This window comes from Hyperolius riggenbachi, chromosome 3 (genome assembly GCF_040937935.1).
Source record: "Hyperolius riggenbachi isolate aHypRig1 chromosome 3, aHypRig1.pri, whole genome shotgun sequence".
NCBI classification, from domain to species: Eukaryota; Metazoa; Chordata; class Amphibia; order Anura; family Hyperoliidae; genus Hyperolius; species Hyperolius riggenbachi.
In genome coordinates, this window is record NC_090648.1 from 505,794,517 (window position 1) to 505,813,301 (window position 18,785).

The 18,785-nt window shown below is 46.9% G+C and overlaps 1 protein-coding gene across 1 annotated transcript in view; it reads right to left on the reverse strand.

Annotated features, from left to right (window-relative positions):
* Window positions 1-3,332: 3,332 nt before the first annotated feature.
* The window catches only part of TSPAN9 (tetraspanin 9), a 397,258-nt gene continuing 381,805 nt past the window's right edge, over window positions 3,333-18,785 (reverse strand). The window contains exon 8 of the transcript XR_011030604.1: window positions 3,333-3,373. The gene's annotated coding sequence lies outside the window, so the exon portion shown is untranslated. The remainder of the gene's footprint in view (window positions 3,374-18,785) is intronic.

Genomic DNA, 18,785 nt, shown 5'->3' on the forward strand with positions numbered 1-18,785 from the left:
CTCTGATGCTGCCTCTCTCTGCCAACACCTACTGACCTTTGTTGCCCGCCTCATCTACCTCTCCTCCCGCTCCTCTGATTCTGCCTCTCTCTGCCAACACCTACTGACCTCTGCTGCCTGACTCATCCACCTCTCCTCCCGCTTCTCTGATGCTGCCTCTCTCTGCCAATCCCTACTGGCCTTTGCTGCCTGTCTCATCCACCTCTCCTCCTGCCCCTCTGATGCAGCCTCTCTCTGCCAACACCTACTGACCTTTGCTGCCTGTCTCATCCACCTCTCCTCCCGCTCCTCTGATGTTGCTCCTCTCTGCCAATCCCTACTGACCTCTGCTGCCCACTTCATCCACCTCTCCTCCCTTTCCTTTGATGCTCCCCCTCTCTGCCAATCCCTAATGACCTCTGCTGCCTGCCTTATCCACCTCTCCTCCCGCTCCTCTAATGCTGCCTCTCTCTGCCAATCCCTAATGACCTCTGCTGTCCCCTTATCCACCTCTCCTCCCGCTCCTCTGATGCTGCCCCTCTCAGCCAATCCCTAATGACCTCTGCTGCCCGCCTCATCTACCTCTCCTCCCACTCCTCTGATGCAGCCCCTCTCTGCCAATCCCTACTGATCTCTGCTGCTCGTCTCATCCACCTCTCCTCCCGCTCCTCTGATGCAGCCCTTCTCTGCCAGTCCCTACTGACCTTTGCTGCCTGCCTCATCCACCTCTCCTCCCGCTCCTCTGATGCTGTCCCTCTCTGCCATTCCCTACTGACCTCTGCTGCCTGCCTCATCCACCTCTCCTCCCGCTCCTCTGATGCTTCTCCCTCTTTGCCAATCCCTACTGACCTCTGCTGCCCGCCTCATCCACCTCTCCTCCCGCTCCTCTGAGGCAGCCCCTCTCTGCCAATCCCTACTGACCTCTGCTGCTCATCTCATCCACCTCTCCTCCTGCTCCTCTGATGCAACTCCTGTCTGCCAATCCCTACTGACCTCTGCTGCCTGCCTCATCCACCTCTCCTCCCGCTCCTCTGATGCTGTCCCTCTCTGCCATTCCCTACTGACCTCTGCTGCCTGCTCATCCACTCTCCTCCTGCTCCTCTGATGCTGTCCCTCTCTGCCATTCCCTACTGATCTCTGCTGCCTGTCTCATCCACCTCTCCTCCCGCTCCTCTGATGCTGCTCCTCTCTGCCAATATATAGGTTTTGGGAACAAGTGACTGTCGGATTCAATGAAAGTGATGGAAAATTGATTTTCTTTTCGCCTAAACTGAGTGGGGTACGGTGGCTTCTCTATTTATCCACTGCTCTGTGTTTATTATGCAGTCTACATCCTGACTCTGCATTGCAAGCATTCCAATATAATTATTAATGTTTCTGCTATAATAAATCTTATCTCAGTCTGGCTCTATTTGGTATACACTGATGGAGATCGGGAAGCCTGTTATCTCCCCTCCCACATTCCTGCTTCTCACTGATTGGCTGAGGGCAGTTCACTGTGACATGAGGCTGAGAAGGGAAATACACCTCAACCCTGTGCAGAAGCTGCTGAAATATGATCTATGCTGTGCTCACATGTTTACAAAGTTAGGTATGATAGTGCAGTTTCTAGGAGAAAAAAAAGAGCAAGGGAGGAAATGACATCAGGATTGGCTTCAGTCAGAGGCAGTAAAGATATTAAACATGCCTGGAACAGTTCTCTCTATTTACTATATAAAATTCACTGAAATCAAAACGTGGTCAGCACAAGACATCTGTTCCGTAAGCAGAACAAGTATTTATCCACTTATATATGTTTGTTTGTTCTTTTTTCCTGGGACAGTATGGCTGTCCCTGCTGCTTTAAGAAGGAAGTCGTCCCTGTAATGATTTTGCTATATGGTCACATGAAATGTGGTCATACTGCAGGCCGGTCTCCAGTGATTGCGCTTTATTTCTGTTATAGGAGATGGTGACCTCCACACTAAACACAGACGCTGCAGACTTTCCTTTTGAAATCTACATTTATAGCTCCCCATCATTGTCTGGTTCCTGCCCCTGGAAGAATTCGTTCTCCAGGGAAAGGCCACATTTGACACTTGTCACCGCGTGCCATCTGGATGCCATGTCTGGCATTCATGCGGCGGGTCTGCCAGCTCTGTACTGGGCAGGCCGGATGCCAGGTTAGATGCAGAGACTTTGATCTCCTGGGTGCGGGGGATTCTTAGGATGTGTACGTCGCTCCTTTGTCTGCATGCCAGGAGGACCCTCGAGCTATCTGCTTATTCTGATGCCATCCTGTTCCTCCCCTCCGGAGATTCCAGCAGATGTCACTGACCGGCCACCAACGATGACCCAGATTCCAGCGCCGAGATCACATGATGTGATGAACCGCCGCTGGCTTCTGTATTTTTGGAGATGTATTTTAAAGTGAAACTGCCGTCAAAAGTTTTGGGGTTGTTTATTTTGTATATGCAAGAGGTTTTGAATCAGGATGATACCCTTTATTAGCTAACAAGAGCAAAACAAAAAGTAAGCTTTCGGCTAATAGGCCTTCTTCAGACTTAGTTCTTGTATATTAACAAGATGTTAAAACACACAGCTTCTATACACTGGACATGCAGAGGAGAAACTTACTTTTGCAGACATAAATGTCATTAGATGCATAAATTACAACTTTAAGAGGGTCACACAGGCACGGCCGTTGCTGCGCGCATTCTTGTTCCCGCTCATGTCGATGGGAGCATCCTGCACAGTACAAGGTTTTCTTGTTCTGCGCCTGCGCAGGACACGTGCGGCCAGACCCGAAAGCAACTATTTGTTTTGTGTTTTTTTTGTTTTGTTTTGTGTTTTTTTTTTTTTTTTTTTTTTTTTTAATTTATTTATTTTATCATAAGGTGTTTGTTTTTTTTGGGGGGGGTATTTTTGGGAGAGTTCATTTTAAATTCTGTGTAGGTCTGTTTATGAAAAAATGTATGTGTAATTTTACTATTTGGCCACAAGATGTCGTCAATCATTAGCTTCCTGCGCATGCTTTTAGTATGCGAAACAGGAAGCAATGCGAACCAGGAAGCAATGCGAACAAGTTTTTAGAAATGACCGCAGGCATTGCATTGATGCCGCGATCATTGACACAGAGACTGCGTTCTCATTCATTGATCTCTGGGCTAACGAGCGGCGAGAATGAGCACGGGAGCGCACGTGAATGGCCGCGGCAGAGATTTTTTTTCATGGACGTAGCTCCTACATCCAAGATGCATAGGTGGACATAGGATCTACATACTAAAGGCTAAAATAGTAAATAAACATCACACATACCACAGACTCCAGCTGATGAGGAGATATTGTAAAGCCAGAGTTCACACGTAGATATTGTAAAGCCAGAGTTCACATGTAACTTAGGTAGAGTACATAAGCTAAAAAGAAAGGAGGCATGTAAAATCCAGCTAGCACATGCAATACAACAAATTGTGGCATTAAAAACCAGCACACACACAAAAAAACAAACAAAAAAAAAACATTAGTATGCTTGTATAAACCTTCATCTACAGTTTTGAACCAATTAATACATTTTGTCTCTTTTGTTGGTCTTTATGCAATGTGAAGCCGCCCATTAATACAGTGATGAGAAGATCACTTAAACTGTGTCCACGTAAGCAGAAATGTGTGGGCGATGGGAGATCAGTATGTTTTATTCTTCTTAAAACTTTAAAATTGTATCCTAATGATTCAAAATTTCTTGCTTCTACTGATGGCTAACACTGTACAATATTCTACTGCTGTTTTGTATAGAGTGGGAAAAGGATTCAGACAGGATTGAGTGGATTACCATTTCTTTGTTTGACTTGGTGAGTCAGAGGCCTTGCTAGGACCGGAAGAGATCCGGGGCACTTTTGGGCATTCCAGCTGGAAAATGGGTGTGGCCACACACCATAATGTGGGTGTGGTCATGGGTGGAGCCAAAATTACATGAACTAACAGTGGTCTCTATTAATAAAAAAAAAAAAAAAAAAAAAAAAAAAACATATCACAACACTATGCAGTGTCACTTAAGCATAACTAGGATGTTACCTGGCTTCGGTGCTGGCTATAAATACTATTTATATAGCGCTGACATCTTCCGCAGCGCTGTACAGAGTATATATAGTCTTGTCACTAACTGTCCCTCTAAGGAGCTCACAATCTAGTCCCTACCATGGTTAGATGTCTATATTGTGTAGTATATGTACTGTAGTCTAGGGCCAATTTTTAGGGGAGGAGCCAATTAACTTATCTATGTTTTTGGGATGTGGGAGGAAACCGGAGTGCCCGGAGGAAACCCACACAGACACGGGGAGAACATACAAACTCCTTGCAGATAGTCCCCTCCCATGCACCCACGGGCCTCCCATTGAGTCACCACAGCACCCAGTATGCCCACAAAGAGGCACCTAGCATACCCCCAATTGATGCACCACAGCTCCCAGCATGCCATCTGCCTGGGGAACATCCAGGGCACCCCCAGAATAGATCCGGGGCACGTGCCACTGATCTTTGGGGCTAGCAACGCCCTTGTGGTGAGTAGAGTAACACAGGGGGACTGTCCTTGGGGGTTCCCCCAGAGCAGGGTGGATGATCCACAAGGCAACCTAGGCAGGTGCTTGCTCAGTTTGTTATATTTGCAACTGCACAGGTGCAGAACACTCCTGGCCAGGGGAACGCAACTGCAGCCCCGCCTGGGCTGTGCATGTGCAGTAGCCTACAACAGGGCTCAGTTGGCCAGCATTCAGAGGGGCACAGCGTGGGACTTGATTGGTTACAGGGGGCTGGAAGAATACCCGGGTAAGTTAAACCGAACGACTTTAGTTCACTTTAAGTGATACTTATGTAAAAACAAAGTGAAGAGAAACAATTGTATCTGTCGTCCTCCTAAAAAATGACTTTTAGGCTACTTTCACACCAAGACATTGCGTTTTAGGGGACGTTATGGTCGCATAACGTGCCCCTAACGCAATGCATGGTGGTGTTGAAGTTGGACGTCAGATTGAGCTGTGTTATGTGGCTCTCAAAGCAGCCGCTCCAGGATAGTGATGGGAAATCCGGATCTTTTTAAGGATTCGGATCATTCGAATCGGATCATTGAAAAGATCCGGATCTTTGAACCAAATCATTTTACTAGGGAAGCACACTGGGTGAAATGACTAGCAGGACAGGACTTTCCCTGCACTGTACATTCTGTATGTTCCTGTTTCTTCCAGACAGACATCCACTGTGAACCGAATCAATCAGAATCACATTTATTTCGCCAAGTACAACGGGGGTTGTACCCGGAATTATTTTTGGCACAGACAGGGTCGGAGATGGTACAAACACATGCGTGCAATCCAACATATACAGTCAGGTACAGTAGTACAAGTAGCATATACCTATATATATATATATATATATACAGCATACTGGCTATAACGACGGACGCGTGGGGGAGTCTGGAGAGCTGTGTGAGGGGAGCAGCCGGTGGCCATCTGCCGGTGGCGCTCGCTCAGCTCCGCAGCAGCTCCAGACCCCCCGCCGTGTGTCCTGGAGAAAAGTGGACAGCGAAAAGAGAGAAAAAGAGAAGGAATATCTAAAGAGACTGAGGAAGGAAAGAGAGAAGAGAAAGATTGCAATGCAACCCAGTCCATTTAAATGTCTCACTTGGCAGGCAGCTGCTGCTCTGGCACTGTGTGGTAAGGTGCTAGTGGGTGCCAGTTCGGTGGGCTCCAGCCAGATGCTGGAAAAACTAGGGCCCGGCAGCCTGAGGACCAGGATGGCCCCAGCAAGGTTCCTGATCAAGGTACCTCTGTGGAGGGCCTGGATGCCTTCAGTGGCAGGCACCAGCAGCGAGGAGACCCTGGACAGTCGCGGTGGAGAGGCAGCGGCAGAGAGCCACGGAGGGCATTGACTGTGCAGTGGTGTCTCTGTGGGTGGTCCACATGGTGGATGGCTGCGGCTCTGTGATGGCGGCGATACCGGGATCCGGAGCACAGCATGCCCAGGCTCTCCATGGTGCGGAGAGCAGCGGTGGAGTGGCCTGACCTCCCCAGAGTGGCTGCAACTGCCTCTGACCTCCCCCGGCGGTGGAGCGGCTCCATGTGTGGCCCACGTGGTGGATGGCAGCGGCGGAGTAATGGCGGCGATCCGGGTGTTCCGGGAACCGGAGCACAGTGCGCCCTGGAGTGCAGCGGTGGAGCGGCCTGACCTCCCCAGAGTGGCCGCATCGGCATCCGCGGCAGTGGAGCGGCTCCGTGTGTGGTCAACGTGGATGGGTGCGACGGTATGATGGCGGCGATCCGGGTGATGCAGAATCCGGGTGATGCAGGAACCGGAGCACAGTGCGCCCAGGCTCCCCGTGATGAGCAGAGCAGGGGTAACTCCTCTGTCCTCCCGGCGCAGGTGAGACACAAATGGAAGGGGGGAAAAAGCTAGCAGAGCCGGAGCCCTGTGTGCCTAGGCATCCTACTCAGGCGCCATCTTGGTTGTGGTGATCCGGATGATTCGACTCACAAAAAAGATCCGGATCAAATGAACGATTCGTTCATGATCCGGACAACACTAGAGTCCCACCAGGAGTCACCACAGTGCAGTGAATATTAATTAGCCATGTGGCTAGTCACTGAGCATGTGCAAACAATCTAACACAGCTCTATAGGGGTATATCGTACAGCATGCTGCACTTTCATTTAACGTGCAGCGTTATACCCTAATGCAACGTGTGCACTGTGAACAGCACATTGATTTTACAGTGCTGTGAGTTAGGCTGCGTTACTGGCTGCTGTAACGTGGGACTTTAACATCCCACTGTGAAACCAGCCTTAGATATCCCACAGTTTTTTTTTATGTTTATACACTTAAAAAAAATAGATTAATTGGCGCCGTCAGAAGACAGAGCTGAAGTTACTTTTAAAACACTGTAATTCGTCCGCCAGCAATAGCTGGATGCCGAATTGCATCATTCCCCACCATCCACGTGGACCTGGAGGGAGAATAGTAATGAACGCCGCCGCCGGGACTTGTGCAGGAGCAGGGTAAGCCGTATATCGGCTGTATCCTGCGCCCAAGTCTCCCTGTGGCGATTTCATACGTATGCCCCTGCAGGCGGTAGTTGTGTGGGTCTAGTTCTGAAGTGCTGTCTCTCCCCTCTCTCCATGGTGCTGAATGTGAGGTTTACAGAATCCGCAGCTTTTATCTTTTTGTTTCCCGGAGTATAACCATAGCCGTAAACCATCTGCGCCATTAGCTTTATAGCCAGCTGAGAGTCGCTCAGGGATGAGGGATACAAGGATTACAAGGAAAAGGCATTTTCAATGCCCACCAACAGGTCACTAAGAGGACCTGTCATGAAACTAATCCTGAAGCCTTTTTATAATAAAAAAAAAAAAAAAAAAAAAACATACTTGCCTATGGAGAGGGAAAGCTTTGGTCCTATAGAGCCTTCCCATTCCTCTCCTGGTCCCCTCGTTCCAATGCTGGCTTTCCTCTTCACATCCCCCGCCACAGGAGGCTTCCATTGTTCTCTGTCCACCTCCATTATCTCGTAAAGGCCTCCCAAAGCTGCTTCAGGTCAGCCAGGTCAGTGCGCAGGCGTTGCCCAGGTACGCACGTCCTTGATAGTGCGCCTGTGGCCAGGAGTACACTGTGAATGCGCACGATGTAGTCGTGACATCACAACTACATAGTGCACATGCGCATAGTGCTCCTGGCCACAGGTGCGCTATCAAGAACGTGCGTTGCTGGTCAGCGCCTGCGCACTGCTCACTGACCTGGCCGACCCGGAAGTCGTTTTTGGGGCCTTAACAAGAGCGAGCAGTTTGCTGCGTCGCAGTCAGCACAGAGCAGCATGTGCGAGCCAACATGGAAGTTTACTCTACACCCTGGCAGGGATAAGCGGACATAAACGGGGGTGTAGATTTCAACGAGGCTGGTCCGGAAGTTAATACCTGTAGTTTTACGTATAAGCACACGGACACTGGGGAAATTTTGCTTACTGAAGATGTCAGTTTGTGCCTTTTCCGAGCATGCTACAGTGCTACCCATAGATATTCATACCCCTGGCAAATTTTGACTTAAAGAGAACCCAAGGTGGGGTTCTGACAATGCTATCTGCACACAGAGGCTGGGTCTGCCTATACAGCCCAGCCTCTGTTGCTATCGCAATCCCCCCTAAGTTCCCCCTGCAACTGCTGTCCCCCATAAATCACAGCCGCGCTGTCGACACGCAGCGGGCGGTGTTTACCCATATACTGTCAGTCTCGCCGCTCCCCCCGCCTCCTGCATAGCTCTGGTCCCCACCCGTGTCCCTTGCCTCCCCGCTGATTGGAGGGAAGGGACTCAGGCGGGGACCGGAGCTATGCAGGAGGTGGGGGGAGCGATGAGAGTGAAAGTAAAGAGGTAAACGCAGCCCGCTGCGTGTCGACAGCGCGGCTGTGATTTATAGGGGACAGCAGAGCGCAGGGGGACCTTAGGGGGGATTGCGATAGCAACAGAGGCTGGGCTGTATAGGCAGACCCAGCCTCTGTGTGCAGATAACATTGTCAGAACCCCTCCTCTGGTTCTCTTTAAAGTTACTTTTATTCAACCAGCAAGTAACTTTTTTGATGGTAAATGACATGCGAGTCTCTAAAAAGATAATAAGACGATGTACAAGAGGCATTATTGTGAAAAAAATAATTTCTCAGCTTTTTATTTACATTTGAGCAAAAAGTGTCCAGTCCAAAATGATTCCTACCCTTCCCAATAGAAAAGCCTCTATTGGCTATTACAGCAATCAAACGCTTCCTATAACTGCAGACCAGCGTTTTGCATGTCTCCACTGGTATTTTTGCGCATTCATCTTTAGCAATGAGCTCCAAATCTTTCAGGTTAGAGGGTGTTCTTGCCACTACCTTGATCTTTAGCTCCTGCCACAGATTCTTAATTGGATTCAAGTCAGGACTCTGGCTGGGCCACTCCAAAACGTTAATGTTGTTGTCTGCTAACCATTTCTTCACCACTTTTGCTGTGTGTTTTGGGTCATTGTCATGCTGAAATGTCCACTGGTGCCCAAGGCCAAGTTTATTTGCAGACTGCCTGATTTTGTCGTTGAGAATCCTCATTGCTTTTTTTTTTTCATGGTGCCGTTTACTGTGATTAGGTTCCCTGGTCCATTGGATGAAAAACACCCCCAAAACATTAGGTTCCCACCGCCATGTTTGACAGTAGCGGTGGTGTTCTTTGGGTTGAAGGCTTTTCCTTTTTTTTTTTTTACGCAAAATGAAGGAAACATCATAGTGACCGAACAATTCAATTTTTGTTTCATCTGACCATCTGACCATAACACAGAAGACCAGACGTCTTCTTCTTTGTCCAAATGAGCATTTGCAAAGGCCAAGCGAGCTTTTGTGTGCCTTATCTGGAGAAGTGGCGTCCTCCTTGGTCTGCATCCGTGGAACCCAGCAGTGTGCAGTGTCCGTTGGATTGTCTGCCTTGAGACATTGCCACCAGCAAAGCCCAGATTCACCAGGATGGCCTAGGTGGTGATCCTTGGATTCTTTTTCACCTCTCTCACTGTACTCCTGGCCAGCACAGGTGTCACTTTTTGCTTCCCAACACGTCCTCTGAGATTTCCCACAGTGCAGAATATCTTATTTTTTTTTTTATAATTTTCACTGTAGCCACTGGAACGTGAAAACATTTAGAAATGGACTTGTAAACCTTTCCTGACTTGTGAGCAGCCACAATGCACAGCCGCAGGTTCTCACTGAGCTCTTTTGTCTTAACCCTGACTGTCCACAAACCAACTGCAGAGAGCTGCTGTTTTTCACCTGTTGAAACAGCTGTTCACAATTAATCAGGGTAATTAGGATGCTTTAGAACAGCTTGGGCTATTTGGAATGGTATATAACTTTGGATTTTCCCACAGACTGTGGCAGTTTGTGAAGGGTATGAATAATTTTGCACTGGATACTTTTTGCTCAAATATAAATAAAAGCTGAGAAATGATTTTATCCTCAATAATACCTCTTGTACATCTTATTATCTTGTGGGAGACACCTATGTCACTTCCCGTCAAAAAATTACTTGCTGGTTGAATAAAAGTAACTTTAAGTCAAAATTTGCCAGGGGTATGAATATTTATGGGCAGCACTGTATGCCCGACACCAACTCTTTCTCCCCCCCCCCCCCCCCCCCCCACCCTCTGCTCATGCTGTACCATTTCATCGCCAGACAGCTTTATGCTGTAAGTCAGACTGGTGACCCCGGCCGCAGTGTTATTGTTTGTATGAAATGTACTGTCCTCAGCCAGAAGATGAAATCAGAGGATTCTTCTCTGTGGTCAGGCGGTAACCTCGAAGTCAGACAGCGCGGTCGGGGCAAACAATGCGGCGCAGAGAAATATCACAAATGTCTGAGGATCAATCCATAAGCACTCTCTTGATCTCACAATTCATGGATAAACTTGGAGCATTGCGGAGGCTACACAGAAGTCTGTTGTGCCTATGGATCCTGCTGCATGATCTTTACTTATGCTCTATAGTGTTGATAACCCAAGAACAAAAGTTGCTAGATTAGTGTTAAAAGATCAACCAAAGTTTATATAAAAAAGCAGCAAAATAACTATAGAAGGCGACCGTTTTCCATAGTCAGTCATTCCATTCTGTTGTGTACAGTAATCACGGAGGCTGGTTAACCGAAACTAGGTTTATATACAGGATTAACCGACTATCTACAGTACATAAACAGAATCTTCACTCCGTGCTTCTAACCAGCAGAAAACAGGAACGAACGATCCACAACAGTCTACATCATCTTAGGCAGTCATGCAGTACCACTGTGCCCTCTACAGGCCAGACGTATAAACACCACATACCCCGAAAATAAGACACCGTCTTGTATTATTTTTTTCCTTCAAATGATGTGCTATGGCTTATTTTTCGGGGAGGTCTTATATTTCGTGGGGGTAGCCAGATGCCACTTGTATATAGCCATATTCCCCTAGTATATAGCTAGATTCCCCTTGTGTATATAACCAGAGTCCCCTAGTAGTCAGATTCCCATATCCCACCCTTCCTCCCCCCCCCCCCCCCCCCCGCTGCCCACCTGCTTTACCTGCTCTGCTCCTGGCTCCTTCCTTAAAGTATAGATCCCCCTGCTGCTTATGCCTTGCATAATTCACACCGCAGATCAGTGGTGAAGGCAGCTAATGTAGTCCGGTAAGCGCCTTTGTATACAGGATGTGATCACTGTTTAGTTCCTTTATAAGGCGGCGCTGATACTGGACTACATTAGCTTCCGTTACAGCTGATAAGCAGCAGGGGGATCTGGACTTTAGGAGGGAGCCGGGAGCAGAGGAGGTAAAGTGGGTGAGAGGGGAGGGAGCAGGTCACCAGCACCGGCTGTGTCCCTGCCTTTTACACTACCAATAGGGCTTATTTTAGGGGGAGGGCTTATATTTTGAGCATACTCGAAATCTATTCTAAGGCTTATTTTCAGGGGGAAGTCTTCAAATTGGGGAAAGACGCTATTCCTCTCGTTATGAAAGATTCTTTTACCAAATGTCAAGTTAAAGTATGCTAATATTCAATTAAAATACAAAGTAATCTCTCTAGTACTGTTTGAGTTTATTTTCTTTACTACTTGATCTCTTCTTTCCTCTGCTATAGCACCAAACTCACGCATAGCTGCCAGATGTCTCCATGCTGCAGTATATAGAGTACTGTGGATTCACCTGCAATCTGTCCACATTGGCCTCTATTCACAAAACTTCTCATAAATGACTTATCACCTAATTGTTCCTGATTACCTTCATTTCAATATTACTTCTCTTGCCTGAATTATATTATAATTTTGCTCTTTGGGAACTTAAAAAAGTAACATAGATAAGGTGAACACGGTTTTAAAAAAAAAAAAAAAGCTTTGCGAGTCATGTTCAATGTCGGAATTTATATCTTATGGCAATTACACTTATGGTGGCCATACACGGTACAATAAAAACGTTCGATTTTCCCATTTATTCGATCTAAATGATCGACTTGAATGAAAGTTGAACATTTTTTTTTTTTCGATCAAGAAATTCGAACGATTATCCCGTTTTTTCTGGAAAAATGATCAGACATGCTGGAAAAATCTTTATATTCGATCTAACGGAATAATCCAACTAAATTATCTAATTGAAAAATTGTACCATGTATGGCCACCTTTACTTTCGGTGCAAAGAAGTTCTTTAAAGGATACCCCAACTGAAATGTGACATAATGAGATAGACATGTGTATGTACAGTGCCTAGCACACTGATAACTATGCTGTGTTCCTTTTTATCTTTCTCTGCCTGAAAGAGTTAAATATCAGGTATGTAAGTGGCTGACTCAGTCCTGACTCAGACAGGAAGTGACTACAGTGTGATCCTCACTGATAAGAAATTCACCTTTTTTACCTCTTTCTTGCTCTCAGAAGCCATTTTCTGCTAGGAAAGTGTTTTATAGTTGGAATGTCTTATCAGTGAGGGTCACACTGTAGTCACTTCCTGTCTGAGTCAGGACTGAGTCAGCCACTTACATACCTGATATTTAACGCTTTCAGGCAGAGAAAGAAAAAAAGGAACACAGCATAGTTGTCTGTGTGCTAGGCACTGTACATACACACGTCTATCTCATTATGTCACATTTCAGTTGGGGTATCCTTTAATGCAGTGAGGGCTGAAACATAAGTTTTGTCTGTTAATGTTAAAGTGTAGAATATACGCTGTCCTTCCGCTCCCAGGCAGTGAATTAGCATAACTAAACTCAGTTTGTAGCATCAAGTAAGCCATTCTCGTTTCATGCAAGTACGTAATCCTCAAACATCTGGATCCAAGCAGTGAAGTGAATTACACGTTCAGCTAAGTGTTGAAGAAAAGATGGGGGTTATTGCAATACCATAGCCATCCTCATCACCAATTTGTGGTGTTAGGTACAGTAGTCTCAACACAACAAATTAGCAGGATAACTGTCAGCATTTTCACTCTATGATTCTAGCCATGAAAAAAAACAGGAACCAACAATCCACAACAGTCTAGATCATCTTAGCCAGTCATGCAGTATCACAGTACCCTCTACAGGCCAGTTCGATAAAACACCCATTCTAAATAGAGACGGTCAATCCAGTTGCGTGAGGTCCGGTATAAGTCATGGAGAGAATCCGAAGACATAACAACAAAAGTTGTTTAGGTGATACATTTAATGACTAACTGTACAAGATTTCTTTGCGATGGTCAATGAGATGCAAATAACTGCGTATTGCATGCAACCTTAATGCAGATTGTTTGCAGATTGAAAGTGAGCCAACCAAAATCAACAGGAAATGACTTTCTATGATGCATATAATTTGTATTAAATATCTCTCTTCCAGGGAGTTTTATAGTGAAAAGTACGGCTAGGTAATACTTGGGTGGTAAGTGTGTGTGTATATCACACTTTTGCAATGGCAGCTGGGAACTCTCAGCTGGTTGATGGAACTTACATAAACTTGAAACAGAAGTATGCTTCATGCATAAATTGCAGAAAAATGCCACATGGAGGAACTGAAGGGCACTTCTGCGGACATCCCTGCTCGGCATGGCAACATACTTCACCTCGGAAACTGATTCTGTAGAATTTGGCTGCTTGTATCTTCTCTAGAATAGAAATAGAACATAATGGATCCATTTTGGTTTTTTTTTTGGACTATAGTTTTTGTTTTATTTTCAAAACATTTTTATTGTTGTTTTTAGGTTGCATTTAATTCAGAGACAAAAGGGTACCTCCTTCAACTGATGTATTAGATCTTTTATTAACGTTATGTTGGTAATGATCACCTCTGCAAGTGTTTTAAATAGTGATCATTTTTATCAAACTGTTCCCTTCCCCCTGCTAACACCTCCCTGAGACTGCGGCTGTCCCCTCCTCTGCTTACACCTCTCTGATATTGCGGCTGTCCCCTCCCTGCTTACACCTCTCTGATATTGCGGCTGTCCCCTCCCCTGCTTACACCTCTCTGACACTGCAGCTGTCCCCTCCCCTGCTTACACCTAACAGTGCGGCTGTCCCCTCCCCTGCTTACACCTCTAACGATTCAAGGTCGGTCGGCACACCAATTCAAGTTCCCAAGCACATTTATTGAATGCACAGCATGACAATTGTTTCGGGGCCACAGAGGGTCCCCTTCATCAGATAAGTGCAGACATATCTTATCTGATGAAGGGGACCCTCTGTGGCCCCGAAACAATTGTCATGCTGTGCATTCAATAAATGTGCTTGGGAACTTGAATTGGTGTGCCGACCGACCTTGAATCGTTTGTACTGAACTGATGTCGCTTCTACATCAAGGTTGAACACCCAACTATCCACGGCAAGGTGTGCCAATCCTAAATCTGTTACCGTACTGCTTACACCTCTCTGACACTGCAGCTGTCCCCTCCCATGCCTATATCTCTCTCCCTACAGCTGTTCATTCCCCTGCTTACACCTCTGACACTGCAGCTGTCCCCTCCCCCGCTTACACCTCTCTAACAGATGCAGATGTCTTTGGATGGTTCTAGTGCTCAATAGCAATGTATAGAGTGCTTGGGGAAGGGGCCCAGATGCAAAACTCACACCGGCACCCATAGCTCCTTAGTTACACCACTGTCTACTCCACAAGTGCAAACTTTGGCTTCCTCCTGTTTGTCAGCTTTTAACTCGTTTACAATCATCCTGCAGCTAATAGTTTCAGACACATTCTGGCCCTTTCCCAAGACACATTCTGGATTCCTTTTCAGCCTTTGTGTTGGTGGGATGTCTCCATTCATCTATCATCTCTCCTGAGGCCAGTTAGCCGCACTCTCCATATAAACAAATCTTCATTCGCTTCTTGTTGCTGCTTTGTATGCCGTCCTCGGTTTTCTGAGTGACAGCCCACCCGGACAGAGCCTATTAATTCCTCTCATAAGTCAGAGGATGTCCGCGGCTTCACCTCGAGAGAACCTATCCTCAGACGGTGGCGCAGTGGCACAATAAGCTTAGCGTGGATAGCATTGCTTAATAATATGCTGTAATAAAGTCAGCCTGTCAGAGGTGTCCGACTATCTGCAGAACTGGAGAGCCCTTTCTGACAAATCCGCGGCAGTCAGCGGAGCCATTTGTATAATAGCGTGATGGTAATGGAGAGGTATATATGCGTATTACTGCCAGCTTACCATACAGGAAACTTCCAAAAGTCCAACCACGGCATAACTTCTAAATATATCATCCTGTAGCTTATTACCATTTTTGTGCCAAACAAAGATGCTCCAGTGAGATACCTGTTTTTAGGACTTTTGGTCAGATGACTTAAAGTGGACCCAAATTAAAAATACAAGATTTCAGAAATAAAATGTATTTTCTAGATGATAATAATAAATACCAGCCTTTTTTCAGCTGCATAATGACAAATATAAAATATTTTACATTTATTGGAGGAACCCCTCCCTTCCTTTCATATTGCCGGACTGAATCCGGCATACTGGTGGAGTAGGTAGTGTCCGGCAATGGAGGAATTGCTAATGGCTGCCACCTGTATAACCCTAGTTATGAAAAGAGAAGGGTGAAAGGCATGCACTGAAATGCTCATCGGCTTGAAGGAGTGTTTATTTATCTTTGTATGTGTCAGAGTGGTGCAACTAAATATTTTGAATTTAAAAAATGTTTGGTTTCGGTCCGCTTTAAAGGATAACTGCTGGCTACCTATTCTGGGGGTGCCTATACCTGGCTAACCTATTCTGGGGAATGTATACTTGGCTACTTGTATTAGGTGCACCTATACCTTGATACCTATACTGGGGGCACCTGTTCCTGGCTAACCTATACTGGGGGAACCTATACCTGGCTAACCTACACTGGGGGCACCTATACCAGACTACCTATACTGGAGGCACCTATACCAGGATGCCTATACAGGAGGCACTTATACCAGGCTACCTATACTGTATGTGTTTTTTTTTTTTTTATTTGTTTTTTTAAATTTCCTGGCTGGCTTGTCTTTCTCATTTTTTTTTTTTTTTGGGATGGGGGGGGGGGGCATCCAAAGTTTTGCAGGGGGGCCCAGTGATTTCTAGTCTCGCCTCTGACTGTAGCCACAAAAAGTTACATACTCACCTAAGAAGCGGGAAGGCCCTGGATCCTATAGAGCCTCCCCGCTCCTCTCTGCATCACCTCGTTCCACCACTGGTTCAGGTCTCCCACCTGCTGCTTCTTTGATCTCCTTGGAAGGCTATGGAGGTACTCAAATTGAAAGGTACTTCCGAAAACGGGCTGCTCTGTACTGCGCAAGCGTGAGCGCAGACTTGGCTGTTCGCAGTAGGGAGCTGCTCCTCTTCCAAAGTCTTTGAGTATTTCAGAAGCCTTCCAAAGAGATCCAAAGCCTTCCTCGACATTAAATTCGATTTGCTGCAGTGGGGGCCCAGGGGTGGAACGAGGGGACCAAGAGAGAGAGGTCCAGGTAGGCTCTACAGGATCCAGAGCCTTCCCTCTTCTTAGGTGAGTATAACTTTTTTTTTTTTTTTTTTTTTTTTTTCATTTTAGGTGGGTACAGTTATCCTTTAACCTCTTTAGTGGTAATCCCGAGTCAGGCTCAGGACAGAAATCCGCAGCTCTGCACTGCTTTTAGGCTCTAAATCTGGAAATTATCATAGCGCTAGGGAGGTTAAAGCAAGTGCTAACAGTGAGCCCTGTGGGTGGGTTTGTTGCTTAGCTCTGTGCCATTCAGGGAGGAGGGGCATAACAGTTTCTGTGGGTGGAGCCTCTTCTGCTTGGCTTGCATCATGCTTTTCAGGCTGCGTGGGGGGGGGGGGGGGGGGGATCTCAGACTGAACCCTTTTAGAAGGTTGCAGCTAACAGCACTGGAAGTCTGTGCTGCAAAAAATGTCTGGTGCTGTTGTTTTATACAAATAGTAATTTTTATACTCTCTTACCAGCACAACAGCAAGAAGTGTTCTATAACTCCTAAACCAACCCCATTCCATATCGCAACCATGAACTACCCCACCCCATTCTGTCAAACACAGAGATGATGTGATACAGTGGGGCAGGGCATTATGGGAGGAACTGAGTGGGCTGTGAGATGGGTGTGAAGGTGGGCTGTGCACTCACCCTCCCATGCTATAGGAGAAGGATGCAGCTCCAGGATGAGACAATATTGGGATGAACCAGTAGAGATGGGAAGTTCGGATCTTTTCAATGATCCGGATGATTCGAATCGGATCATTGAAGAGATCCGGATCTTTGATCCGAATCTCGGATCATTTTACTAGGGAAGCATTCGGGGGTGAAATGACTAGCAGGACAGGTCTGTGGACAGGAGAAGGGGAGGGGGGTGGACACACAGAGAAGGGGAGAAGATGGACAGAGGGCAGGGAGTGGACAGAGAAGGGAGGAGGGACGAGCAGAGAGCAGAAATGTTTGTTTGCACACAATACCCACATGCTGCAATCATATGCTTTACATATATTTCACCTATATGCTCATCTGTGTACTTTCAATGCAAACGTCGCACAGTGAAAGAAAGCATTCCCCGAAGATAAGTGCAGCTGTTTAGTGCCGAGTGCAGGAGGATTATATTACGCTGCAATCACAGTGCCTGCAAAGTTACTGAGCTGTGCTGAGCCAAAAGCTTCCAATGTGATCACTGTGCAGCACTACGGAACAGCCAGCCTATAATGAGCAGCACGTTATAGCCAGTATGTGTGCTCTACACATATCTGGCAGTGGCACCCATGTCCCCTCTACCTCTCTCATCTACCTGTGTGGCTGCAAGGCTGGCTCCCCTCCAACTCAGCGATCCATCCCTGCTCTGCTTCCAGGACCCCGCTGCCCGCTGAGAGGGGGCGTGTCGCTCCTGGCCCCGCCCCTTTTTGCGATCCGAATCACTCATTTTGATGATTCGGATGATCGACTCATAAAATAGATTCGGATCTAAGATCCGAATCGTTCATGATCCGGACAACACTATGAACCAGCACTGAAGCAAGGCAGTCCCATAGCTCCCAACTGTCCCTTTTTCGGAGGGACAGTCCCTCTTTGGGAGCGCTGTCCCTCTGTCCCTCACCCTTTCACCCTCATTTGTCCCTCTTTCAGGACTTTGTCCCTCTTTCTATGTAAATATATATATTTCTATACTAAAAATGTGTTTGATTGACTCTAAACTTTATTCCCAACCTATAAATTGATATATTACTAACTTTAAAATGTTACTATGAAGGAAAATGAACCAGGATAGAAAGGACCAGTGTGGTTAGAATTATAAAACAACATATATTTCTTATGAAATCATTATGGTATGCGTGACTAGAGGCGTGGTGAGGGTGTGGCCAGGGGTGTGGCAGGGGCATGGCTTAACCACCCTGGCGTTCTGATTAAATCGCCAGGGTGGCTGCGGGAGGGTTTTTTTTAAATAAAAAAAAAACTATTTCATGCAGCCAACTGAAAGTTGGCTGCATGAAAGCCCACTAGAGGGCGCTCCGGAGGCGATCTTCCGATCGCCTCCGGCGCCCAGAATAAACAAGGAAGGCCGCAATGAGCGGCCTTCCTTGTTTTGCTTATATCGTCGCCATAGCGACGAGCGGAGTGACGTCATCGACGTCAGCCGACGTCGTGACGTCAGCCGCCTCCGATCCAGCCCTTAGCGCTGGCCGGAACTTTTTGTTCCGGCTACGCTGGGCTCAGGCGGCTGGGGGGACCCTCTTTCGCCGCTGCTCGCGGCGAATCGCCGCAGAGCGGCGGCGATCAGGCAGCACACGCGGCTGGCAAAGTGCCGGCTGCGTGTGCTGCTTTTTATTTCATTAAAATCGGCCCAGCAGGGCCTGAG